Genomic DNA, 13860 nt, shown 5'->3' with positions numbered 1-13860 from the left:
CCAGATGTGGGAATATTAAAGGAAACAAATTTCAGGAACTATATTTGAGCATAGGAGCAGAAAGAAGGATAAATCAATTCATAGCATTAAGAGTTGAATATCTTTTTCACTCTCCCTATTTCCTTCTCATCTTCTGAAAAACGCTAAATTATAAAAAGGCAAATTAGAGAACCAGCCATTTATCCAGATGTCAAAGAAATCAAAAAACCTTTCCAACTGAGATACTGGTTAGCCACTAAACATGTGGATTTGTATTAAAATAAAAACCCGAAAAGATTCTAAGAACTTTTAAATTGCGCAGCCTTGATTTTTTTCTGTCCCTTCTAGATAATCATGACCTTATCAAATGGCGGAGCAGGCTCGAGGGGCAGGTAGCCTTTTCCTGCTACTATTAATTATCTTTTTATATTGATACAACTCTCCTTTTTAAATGTATTATCTGTGTTTGTGTCCATGACTGATGTTGTGTCTTTGTTATCATTTCTTGGAATTGAAAAATAATAAAATTTCCTTTATTTCACCCCCCAAAACTTCATGATTGGCTCATGAATTTTGACTATTACTGATTTTAAATTGAAGTGTGATAGCAATGTAATGAAAAAGGAAACAGAAGAGTTTTTTTTACATATCTGAGAGGCAATTAAAAAGAAAGTAGTAAAAATATGCCTCCTAAACTGGTCACAATCGCCTGATGAAGGTGCTTCCAAATAACCCCGTTGGATTATAATCTGGTGCTGTGTGATTTTTACCTTTAAACTGGTCTTAACACTCAAGATAAGAATCTGATAATCAAAATTGCCTGATAATCTTAGCTTATTTGATCAGTTTATAGTTGTAAAAGTCTCTAAAACTAGATACTTTCCGTAACAACTGAAAATCAATATTCCGAAACCAGAGGTTACCTCACCTATTGACATAGGGTTATTAAGTTAAAAGGACAATTAGGGTGAAAGTGGTCTCAATAGTCATGTACAGTACTTTATTGTCAAAATGCTGCTTGTTTTTAAATGCAGACCATTCTGCTATAACATGCATTTCGTCAACACGAATTCCCTATGACACGATTGACGAATTGGGGATGCTGTTCCTAAAGTGTGAACTTTTAAAAGGTGTGTTGGCTGTAATGCAATTACATTTCCAACATTATAAGTGCTGCTTTTAAAGCATAATATTTCTATAACGTGGGGTTGCACAAGGATGTAACCATCGCCTTATAAAAGAACTGACTGTATAATTGAATGTCTTTTGCATTGAAGTTCATTCGACTTACACCATTCAACTTCAGTAATTAGATTAGGTTACTTATAGTGTGGAAACAGGCCCTTTGGCCCAACAAGTCCACACCGACCCTCCGAAGAGCAATCCATCCAGACCCATTCTCCTATTTTTACCTCTTCACCTGACACTATGGGCAATTTGACATGGTCAATTCACCTAGCCTGCACAATTTTTGACAGTGGGAGAAAACCAGAGCACCCAGAGGAAACCCGTGCAGACACGGGGAGAATGTGCAAACTCTACACCAACAGTTGCCTGAGGTGGGAATTCAACCCGGGTCTCTGGCGCTGTGAGGCAGCAGTGCTAACCACTGTGCCACCATGCCACCTTGCTTGCATAATGTCATATCTAATTTCTGGTATCATGCATACTACATCATATTCTAAAGAATTTTATCTTTGGCAGTTTCTGATGAAGCGAAGTCTTGTGGCACAGTGGATATCTATTCCTGAACAAGGCACTCTAAGCTTGAAACCAACTCAGAGGGTAGCCAAAGGAGATGCATTCATAACATAGTCAAACAAGTTGAACATCAATCTGGAAATGTTGCTGAAGTGTGCAAATGACAGCTGATAAGAAAAAGAGACATTTCTGATCAACTATTTAATGAAAAGGAAATGGAGCCCTTCTTATAATTATTCTGAATTTCAGACTCCAACTAACATATGGAACAATTTGGACTCCTTAATGATTGGTTGATTTAATTGTCTGGAAGGCTAGTGTGGACTGGATTGCTACCAACAGCTTGGACTCTGTTTCCTGACTGGCTGGCTGGATTCAGTCTGATCTTTATCCTACCTATCGTTGTCGGTCAGACTGTAACTTTGGCAGACAGCTGAATAATACGAATTACACATGAATTAATAGGTGCACCATCGAGAGAATTTTGTCTGGATGTGTCACTACTTGGTATGGCAACTGTACCGTTCAAGATCAGAGACGGTTACAGAGAGTGGTGAACTCGGCCCGGACAATCAGAAAGGTCAACCTCGCATCTATTAAATCCATCTACCAGGCCCGCTGTCAAGGAAAGGCCGCCAGCATTCTTAAATATCCATTCTACCCTGGCAATGTTTTTTAACTACCTCTACCATCGGGGAGAAATGCAAAAGCCTGAACACATGCACCAGCTGGTTATGAAACAGTTTCTACCCTATTGTTGTTAGAATACTGAATGGACTCACAAACTTTTAACATTCACCCATGTCTGCAATTTTGTTGTTGCCGCTGTTTACCTATTATTTACTTATCTATGCTGTTTAACTTTGTGATCTGCCTGTATTGCTCACAAGACAAAGCTTTTCGCTGTGCCTCAGTAGACTTGACAATAAATTCAATTCAATTCAATTCAATTCAATTGTCAATGAAGGATTAATTGAACAATTATTCAATTTTTTGAGGACAATAAAGGAGGCTATTTAAGTCTGGAATTTACTGCTTTCAATAAGTGAACTAAAACATGCTCTTTGAAGGCCACGTAGTCAGATACTCATTGAAGAAGCTCATGAATTAATACAATATAAACTGCATTAACATCCTTTTTACAACATAAAAATAAATAGCACAAGTGGAGAGCAGCTGTCTTTGAAAGGAATGAGAGTAACTTTCATCAAGGAGACACTGGAAGCTTGACTGAGACTCTTGACTGTTGTCGTGCAGTGATAATATCCCTACCTCAGAACCAAGCAAGCCTAGGTTCAAGTCCCATCTGTTGCAGAGGTGTGTAATGATATCAGTAAGCAGATTGATTAGTAAATAGGTGAAAGTAGACACTGATGACTACCTCTCTTGTCCTGCCCCTTCATATCCTGAGCACCTAATGCAGTTGGAATGGGGAGAAACATCAAAGAAAAGATGACTGCTGTCTGCTGAACCTGCAGAATTGAGAATATTGTCAAGGAGAAGACAGGCATGGAAAAAAAATATGATAAAGGAATCTCACATTTCTGCAAGGTAAATATATGCTTTTAAAATATAATTAAGTAATTTAAAATTATATGTTCAGCTTTTCATCCAGAGAAATGCTAGGTATTAATGGACGGTTATGAGATGCAATCCTGGAATAATTGATCAAACCCAAAATAAAATGTTTTCTATGAAGGTATAGTTTTTAGCATGTAAGTGAACTAGTAATGGTGCAAAACATAGGAGACTGGAGGGTTGGAGGGAGGTCGTTCAGGTTGTTGTGGTGGAGGACCAGAACTATATTGACTTGATATGTCTGGCTTTTTGATTCAGCCACCTCATTATTATTATCTTTCTGGGTTTTATATCCCATCATGATAGTGAACGCGATGTGAACTTGCATAACGTGACATTCAGTGTACATAAAGTACAGTTCAAAGATGCAGGTTTTTGGAGTTGACTGTTAGAGATGTAGATGTGTTTCAATGAAGATGAGATGGCTATTGGCTGTACTCCTCCTTTATGAATGCCCCATGAATATGAGGGTGGAGAAGAGTCAGGGGGAAATAATAGGAGCATAACCAGGAAAATAGAAGGAAGAAAGCCTATTGCTCCTCACTTCACCACCCTGCCAACTGTTTCCTCCTTTATCTGCAGGTCCCCCCACACTTAACTCCTGTCCTGAAGAAGGGTTACACCCAAAATGTTGACTTCTGCACCTCCTGATGTTGCCTGGTGTGCTGTGTTCTTCACCCTCCTGCCTGTCTACTTTGGATTCCAGCATCTGCTGTTTTTCTGTCTCTAACATGTTGCTCAGACTAAGCAGGTGTCTCATAGTGTTAAAGTTTTGGATTTATTGCAAAAAGTGATTTAATAGCCAAAGCTGGATAGGAAAGGTGATACAGCACTCCATTTGTATACATTCTGTTTTATTATCATATCCCTACATTTAGCTTTCTTAAGCTTACTCCATAATGACATTCCTCACACCCAGTATCGATCTCTTCATATCCCTATCTATCAACTAGACATTTTCACTCACACTCATTTTTTCCCAATGAAATTTCTCTCCAACAGAGTTTTGCTCAGCAAACACTTTCTATCTATTGGTTTCTCACATTCCATTACATTCACACAAAGATTTCTTATTTCTTTGCAAAGGAAGAGAGACAGGTGGAGCTTCCACGGATTTACAACTTATAACTCCTGAGAAGGAACTAGAGATCAGTACAGATGTAGGGTCCCTGACTGTTGGATGTTGGAAGATGGTTGATCCCAGCCATCTGATGACACCATTTCTTTTTCACTGTTAAACTACCAGCATTCAACCTACTCTGTAAACATTGCATTTGTATGACTGGTCCAATTAAGTTTCTTAGTCAATGTTGACCCATGGAATGTTGATATGTAATGTTGGGGAATTCACTGATGGTTACACTATTAAATTTAAAGAGCAACATATGGACATGGACTGCAGGAGAGTTATGAATGGTGCTAGATATTGTGCAATCATTCACAAACATTCCCAATGGTGAAAGGAAGTTCGTTGATGAATTATCAGAATGTGATTGGGTCTTGGACACTTAGGTATAACTTCAACCAGTGGAAGACTCTTACATTGATTACTCTGATCCTAACTGTTATGCTCAGTTAGCTATCCAGAGAATTATATCAACATTCCAACTGTCCTTTCAATCACTCATTGGGTTGTGACATGGCATTCACAGTAGCACTGTTGAATTTCAGGGCTAGGGTTTCTGACAAGTGTCAAGAGCTCTATTTGTAGTTTAATATCAATGTAGCATGCCGGCTAATCATTAATCTGCTTCCAGGCATAAAGAGATCAAATAGCTTGAACCATGGCCATAGATAGTAATCTTCGAGGAGAAAATGAGGACTGCAGATGCTGGAGATCAGAGCTGAAAATGTGTTGCTGGAAAAGCGCAGCAGGTCAGGCAGCGTCCAAAGAGCAGGAGAATCGACGTTTCAGGCATGAGCCCTTCTTCAGGAATGCATTCCTGAAGAAGGGCTCATGCCTGAAACGTCGATTCCCCTGCTCTTTGGATGCTGCCTGACCTGCTGCGCTTTTCCAGCAACATATTTTCAGCATAGATAGTAATCACAAACATAACAGAATCTAATACCACTCTGCTCTATTGTCATTTTATCTGTCAAGCACTAACACAGCTACATCCACCTTGAAGGATTAAAATAAACCTGGTGAAGAAACCCCTCAAACTAAATAGATTTGGATAGGGAAATAGTCGGAACTGCTGAAGGAAGAGCATCCTTTATCATAGATCTAGGATGGTTATAACATTTCTCAAATACCTGCTAATTCAGACCATGAATTGCCTGCAGATGACTGGAAAATGCTTTCTATAGAGGATCATCTATACAGGTTACTTGCGCCAACACATTCCAAACTCAGTGTTACTACTGGATCTGTGCAGTCATAGACAAACTGTTGTCTGTACTGGAAAAGGTACAGAGGAATCTCCACAAATCTGGAGTACAGCCTTTTAGGAGCATTGGTCATGGGCACAGTGGGAGCATCTGTGAAGAATTCTCACACCACTGCTATAAAGACATCAGAGTGTTAATCCTAGATGGTCTCTCTGGTTTGGTTTTGAAATATTTGGAGATTGAATAAAATGAATGAAACAGGAATAGATATCATAATTGACCAAATTCTGTCTGTTAGAGAAATGGATAGATTTACCAAGGGAGTGCTCAACAACAGGATATGCATGAAATGATAATGCCACACTCATTAAGCATCCCAGTGTGAGTAACAGAAGTGCCAGGAACAGAGCAGCACCAGCCAATTATAGGAGCACTGAACATAACTAACTTAGATATAAGCCTTTGGAGGACACATAACCAGAGGGTAAGTTGAACCAAAGGCTTGACTGTGGTCAACTTGCATCCTTATCTCTTCCCAATATTGATTCAGTTGAGAGAAGTATTAAATTTAAAATCATACTTTGAAAACAAATAACCAAAAGAAAACACTCAACAGAATATCAATTATGCAGTTTAATCTGTTGCTACCAACAAATAAATTTGATGTCTGCTACAATATGCAATCGATATGGCCAGTTGAAAAGTGTTTCATGCATTAGAGTTGCAATATGGTTTAATTTGCTAGCAATAATAAGCTAAACTCAACTAATATGAGTGTTCACTGACACTGAGCAGCATTCAAAATATGATATGATGAAGAACTGTGCAATTTTCATAACATTAAACAGGCTTGTAATAGCAGAAGTCATTTGGAGATAATGTGCTAACAGGAAGGAATTGTGGTGTGTGTTTTCTCGCGAGTTACTTTTCCACAAATTGTTGTGATTTTCTTACTCATTCTAAAATTAGTATGTCAGTTGCATTTTTGATAGCAAATTGACTACTACAGACATTAACTCTACTGAATAATTTTGAAATACCTTTTCACAATACTTGCAGAGGATGTTATTCTTTCCTCTTTAGCAACATTTAAAAGCCATTTGTGATGTGAATTAATTTAAAAAAAAATTCTAACTTCAATTGATCTTTATTCATATGACTGTACCTGTTGATTGTCTGGAGATTCCATTTTGTTTGTTGCACTTTTTGCAACCTGATATACTGCCCAGAATGTATTTCACCAGCCAGTAGCAATCTTCATTTCATAAGTTACATAAGCTGGTGGAAGTATTAGGTAGAATGTACCAGTGCTCACTATTATTTTAGCACACACTCACATAGCATAGTATAAAATCTCATTTGTTATGTAATTACAAAAGAAATAATATAAAAAATTGAGAGGAAATGTAGTATGAAATAAATGAAATGAAGCTGTACCAGATCATGCCATTGTTAAGTGATGGAATGTGAGATTCCTCCATGGGCTAGTGGTAACATATATGTCAAATATGCTTTAATGTCTGCTAGAATTGTACATTGGCAATAAAAGAATGTTCAGATATGTTTGACCACCTTCTACAATTCCTCCCCCAATTATCCTGAGGAGGTGGCATTTGCATTTTGTTGACTTGGCAATTTACGCATACTTGCACTGAGGTGCATATGTTATTGATGAGTACACACTATCTTAAGGATGTCAGCAATAATGGTAATAAGGAATAGGTGAGAGTTTCAAAAGGTCCAGCAATATGTAAAACAGAAAACAGTGGAAGAATGTCAAATGTTGCAGCTCATGTTTGGGTATGTTGGATATATTGGATGATGGGGAAGCAACGTGTGATATAAAGGAGAAGATCCCCCCACCCCCACCCCGCGATTCCTAGAATCACTTTACAAGCATAGATAAGACAGCTTATTTCACCTCAGCAATAGATGCTATACAATGTCTCTACATGTGAATTTTATTGAGTATTTTCCTCTCCATCAGGATAACAGAATCTCCGTTCATTCAATTCCTTCATAGTTTTGCCAAGGATATGGCAGCTGACTGGGACAACTCCTGTTTCATGTTCTAAAGGATGACTCAGGAAGGGAGCCACAGAAGAATGATCATTTCCTAGAACTAAACTAGTGTTCAATTATGAACATTGCTGCTGGCCAATAATTAAATGTACAGGTGATGAGGTCACATGAAATTCAGGATCAATCTGGTGCTAACATTTCAAAAAATAAATGGTGTCGTCTCTCTAACAAACATAAAAGATGTTATCTGCACTCATGTCATCACAAAAATGCTTTTGCAAGATCAGCGAATGGATCCATGGCACTCATCCAACACATGAAGCTAGAATTTTTCTTTATTCATTCACCCGATGTTGGTATTGTTAGCTAGACCAGTTAGGAGTCAACGTTGATCTGCGTCTGAAATTTGTTCCTGCTCCAAAGGATAACTAAATGAAAATTTTCCCCAATACTTGGCAACAGTCTCGTAGCCATCAATTGAGTTAAATTCCAGGTTTCTATTGAATTCAAATTCTGCAATATAAAATGAAGTTGGACTTGAATCTAGGACTGAATGTCATTACCTGGGCTAAGAGTCTTGTGACAATACCACTAGACCAGCAACTCAGGCATACACCAACCACCTTTATCATATGTTAAGGAAATCATGTGTTGTGATCACATATCAGGCATTTCCTCAGTAGTCCGTTTAACTAAATAATTTTTTGAAGATTGCTTATCATCAACTTTTAAATTCAAGTTTTTGTTCAAGATGGTCATGATGGTCAGATCATTTTCCGATAAATGATAGTCCTCAGCCAACCTTATCACAATCAAACAAATTGACATCAACTTTTTGTTTTAACTTCATTGACGGGACTTGGCTCAGCCAGCATCTATTTCACATAACTAATAACCCTTGAAAAGGTTGGTAGTGACTTGACGTTTTGAACCATTGGAGTCTTTGTGCTATAGGTAGACCCACAATGCTTTTAGAGAGGGAATTCCAGATTTTGACCCAGTGAAAGAACAGCAGAATCTTTCCAAGTCAGGATGTTGAATAATTTGGAGAAGCACTTGCAAGTGTAGGTGTTCTCATACATCTGTTGCCCTTGTCATTCCAGATGTGGTACTGGAAAAACACAGCAGTTCAGGCAGCATCCAAGGAGCAGGAGAGTTGACTTTTCAGGCATAAGCTCTTCATTGTGGGGAGGGGGGGGGGGGTGCTGGGTACAGGGTGAACTAGAGGGCTGAGAGATAAATTGGGTGGCATGTAGGGCTTGGGGAAAGGTAGCTTGGAAAACAATAGGTCAATGTAGGTGGGAGGTGATGGTGACAGCTCAAAGAGTAGAGCGGATAGGTGGAAAAGAAGATGGACTGGTTGGACAGTTCAAGAAGGCAGTGCCGAGTTGGAGGGTTAGAGCTGGGATAAGGTGGCGAGAGGGGAGATGAGGAAACTGGTGAAATTGATGTTGATGCCGTGTAATTGGAGGGTCCCAAGGTTGAAGATGAGGCGTTCTTCCTCCAGGCATCGGATGACTAGGATTTCCCAGTGGAGGAAGCCCAGGACTTGCATGTCCTTGGTAGAGTGAAAGGGGGAGTTGAAGCAGTCAGCTACAAGGTGGTGGGGTTGTTTGGTGCGTGTATCCCAGAGATGTTCTCTGAAAAGGTCCATGAGTTGGCGTCCTGTCTTTCCAGTGTAGAGGAGACCACATTGACAACAACAGAAACACTAAATGCTGTCTAAGAAGCCTGGGTGAATTTTTGAACTACATTGTGTAGGTGATACACATGATACTACTGGGTGTCGGTGATGGAATGAATTAAAGCTTTTGGATGTGGCACCAATCAATTGAGCTGTTTTGTCCTGGATGGTATCAGGTTTCTTGAATGTTGACAAAGCTACATTCATTGAGACAAATGGGAAATGTTCCATTACACTTCTGATTTGTGCTTTATAGATGGTAGGAAGGTTTGGATGAGTCAGGAAATGAATTTAATCACTACATTATTTCTTGCCTCTGACCGACACCTGTAGTCATTATATTTACCATGAATCAGCAAAATTGGGATCATTCTACAAACTTGTTATCATATTATTTTTAAAATATTTCTTATTATCATTTAGAGCAGTAGCCATGTGCACTTGGATTATTAGTGACGAAAATTAGCTTATAACAAAAGATAGTCATTTCCCATTGATGGCAATCTGTGTGAAAACCAATTTTAAATTAGTGAAAATAATCTTTAAAAATGTATAACACCATTTGATATGCTTATATGTTAGATTTGGGTATAGTGGTAGCTTTTATATTAATTTATAAAAATTATCTATGAAGTACATGCATAAAAGAATCAGCTTAATTTTAGAGTCTGCTTGAAGAGCTGCAATTAGTAGAAACCTACAGTGTCAATCAATCTCTGCTGGGAATGTTGGCAACTGTGTGGGTGAGTCCAACTTCTTGTTCAATACCTTTTAAACTAATGAGAAAGGTGGCAGAAACTCAATTTGCACTCCATGTTACTTGCATTTCCTTATTTTTTTCTGTGTGGGTTATGCTGATTTTAACAGATTGTGACAAAAAGCTAAACTCAGCCAAACATACAAACTTCAGCCCCTGCTACTGTGCTTCTCATTGACATGACCGAAGACATCCTCACAGATTTAATTATGCTGCTGTTGCATTCTGTGGACCAACAGAGTAGTATGTTTGCTCGAATGGATACCAATTTTAAAGAACGTACATTGAAATATGGTTTAGAAAGACGAATGTAGGTGATGCATCTGTTTGCAGTTGATGAAGCGCCTGCCAATTCATGCTTAGTTTCATGACACTATAAACACAAGCTCAGCAGGGATGCATAGCCTTGTTATGCCTCCAGTGAAGGGCAAGAAACCTTCATTTAACTCCCTTCTCCCTTTACAAACTAGTACAGAGTTATACATCTTTTGCTTTTTTTTTAAATCACAAGCACTGTCACAAGTATATATCTTTAACCTGATGCAATCTGTGCTGAAATTTAACACTGTGGTGCATTTATTAGAGTTGAAGCCTAGGGCTTTTTGTCTTGCAACTTTGGATAAAGAGAAAAGGGAAAAGAAATTGAAATAAAAGAATCAATTAAAAAGAATTAAACAAAAGTTCTCCAAGAAAACAAAATTAGAGAGACACAGGGATTTCAGAGATTTGTGACGCTAGAAAAGAATACAAGTTTAATGCTCATGGAGAGACTGAGGAGCAAGGATGAGAAGTTTAAAATTATGAGGTTATTTGAGCTAATGTTCATCAGTGTGTATAAGTTTGACAGCTAAATGAAGTTGGCACAAAACAAGACATGAGCTGCAGAATTATGGATGACCTCAAGATTATTTAAAGCAGAAGATAGGATTTCAGTTGAGGGTACATTGGAATGGTCAATCCTAGAGGTAACAAACGAATGGATGAGGAAATGAGGAAACGTAGCGATCCATTTGTTCACATTAAAATCCCGCACATAACAAAACAACAAAAATCCTCAGAAACTATGATTTAGTGATGTTGGATGAGAGAATAATATTTGCTAAGGAAAATGGCCAGGCCCCCATACTTTTCTCCAAAACAGGATCGTTTTCATCACTCAAGAGGGCATCAAGTGTTACCTAACACATGCTATCTCAGTATTGGACTTGAGTGTTGATAAGACACAAAACCACAACCTTTTGACTCAGATATTAGAACACTAACACCAAATGAGCTCTGACAACTTGGGAGATTTTTTTAAAACTCTGGTGGGGCAGGAGAAGTGTAGTAATGTTCACCAATTTCCACAATAAACTGATAATCACTTGCTCTTCAGGATGACTCCTAATTTTCAAGCCTACCCATGATCCATTACTCCCTTTCATCAATAGGTCAACTTATAATTAAAAGCCCAACATTGACCAACTTTCAGAAGCACAACACTGCTGTATTTACAAACTCTGGCTCTATGTGTTGGCATATAGGCTTCTCAGTTAACAGCTAGCCAGCTGGGTACTGGCCAAAAGATTAAATTTATCAAGAGCTGCATGTTGCATTTGGCCATTTTGTTTTATGAAAAAGGGGAAATCTGCATTTCTAAGAAGAGTTTCTACTTAGGACTCCCTTAGAAATTCACAACCATACTTCCATGCTGACAATGTTAAAAATCAAACAATACCAGGTTATAGTCCAACAGGTTTAAATGGAAGCACTAGCTTTCGGAACGCCGCTCCTTCATCAGGTGGTTGTGGAGCACACAATTGTAAGACACAGAATGTATAGCAAAGGTTTACAGTGTGATGTAACTGAAGTTATACATTGAAAAATACCTTGATTGTTTGTTGAGTCTCTCATCTATTTTATTTTATGCTGAATCATTTCATGATTGTTATATTTATTATCAAAATAATTCAAATTGTGAGCTATTGATCTTTTCAATTTCCTGGGACTTATACACACTGTAATGGTTTGCAAAAATGCATTGATTTAAAATGGCCACAAGTATCATGAGGCCCACACAAGTTGTCCAGATTTCATTAAAATGCACAAAAGCCAGTTGAAGTGAAAGATAAAGCCAAAGGCAATGAAACCGTTCAGCATTCCTGTCCATAGGAGTTGTGTAAAGGACCATTTTACTTTACAAATTTTGCAATAAAAGAAGGCTTTTCGAATATACCAAATGTCTTCAAAGCCACTGCCACTAAGCACTTCACAAAAAAAGCTTTCCAGTTCTTTATATTCATCTGGTATTTGAAGATTACCAGCAAAATCTGCTCACATGAGCTCAGTTTCTTGGCAGTTATCACAATACCTACATACCGTGCAAATACTCCATCTTTCCAGTTATTGAATTGGAACAGCACATCTGAATCTGAATGACTAGGGCCAAAAGCTATCACCTCAAATCTGATTTAGATCATTTCTCTGGGTGAGTGAAGGCATAGCTTGAAAAAGAGGATTAATAAACCCAACACTGAGCAGACCATTAAAGTGCTCAAATGAACTTTTTGCTGCTGGCAAAGTCCTCCTTCCAGTCATCTGGGGCCTAGTGACAAGATGGGGAGTGCTGTTCCACAACCTAGTCAAACTTCAGCCTGATCAAAGGTATAATTAGAGAATCGTAGCTTACAGAATGATGCATTTGATGTATTCAGAGGTGAAGCTGACTGCCCTTTACATTAAGGTAGCATTTGAGTGTATGTAGTGTCAAGGAACCCCAGCAAAATGCAGATTAATGGGAATCAGGGTGAAAACTCTTTGGAGTTCAGGTATGAAGTAAGACAGTTGTAGTGTTCAGAGGTCAATCATGATAGTTCGAGGAAATCTCTGCTGGAGTTCCTTGGACTAGTGCCTAGACTCAATCACCTTCAGCTGCTTCATCAAGGATCTTCTGTCCATGTAATTGGAATGTTAACAGCTGATTGCACAATCTTTAACACTATTCATGACTCATTTTTAAAATAAAATCATTGTTAATACCAGGAGCTAAGCCAAGATTTATTGCACATCTCTCAACACCTTTGAGAAGGATCGCAATCACCTGATGAAGGAGCGTTGCTCCGAAAGCTAGTGTGCTTCCAATTAAACCTTTTGGACCATAACCTGGTGATGTGTGATTTTTAACTTTGTACACCCTTGAGAAAGTGTTACTAAGCTGTCTTCATTGACCACTGCAATCCATGTAGTGTAGAGTGTTGTTAGAGAGGGAGTTCTGGGACTTTGATTCAGACTGCACTTGTCCTTCTAGGTGATAGAGGTCACAAGTTTGGAAAATGCTTCCTGAGGAGCCTTGGTTTTTTGATGTAGTGCATCTTGTAGATACTATGTGCCGCTGCCAAGCATCAGTGGTGAAGGGAATGATTACTGAAAGTGTTAGCTGGGGTGTTAATCAAACTGGACACTTTGTCCAGAATGGCGTTCAGCTTCCTGAATATTGTTAGAACTGCACCCATTGAAGTAAGCGGAGAGTGTTCCATCACATGTTTGGCCAACATTCCCTCTGATTTTTGCTGCCACTATGTGGTCCTCTGAGGTCTGTGTTCAGCAGTGGCCTATGGAGCCAGAAGTCAATGCATCTACATACTGAATGGCATGTGTGCAGCATGTACAGAGCCTCCAAGCACCTGTTGCTTAGAGGGAACATTGCTTTTGACTTGTGCTTGCAGATATTGAACATAAACTTCAAAATATTGAAGGTCCCATAATAATCTAAAAGGCTTATTTTCTACCGTGGAGTATCCTTTTAATATTAGCTTCATTTCTTTAAAAA

Source organism: Hemiscyllium ocellatum, chromosome 6 (assembly GCF_020745735.1).
Source record: "Hemiscyllium ocellatum isolate sHemOce1 chromosome 6, sHemOce1.pat.X.cur, whole genome shotgun sequence".
Taxonomy (NCBI): Eukaryota; Metazoa; Chordata; class Chondrichthyes; order Orectolobiformes; family Hemiscylliidae; genus Hemiscyllium; species Hemiscyllium ocellatum.
The sequence above is the reverse complement of the archived record's forward strand: the minus strand, read 5'-3'. Positions refer to the sequence as shown.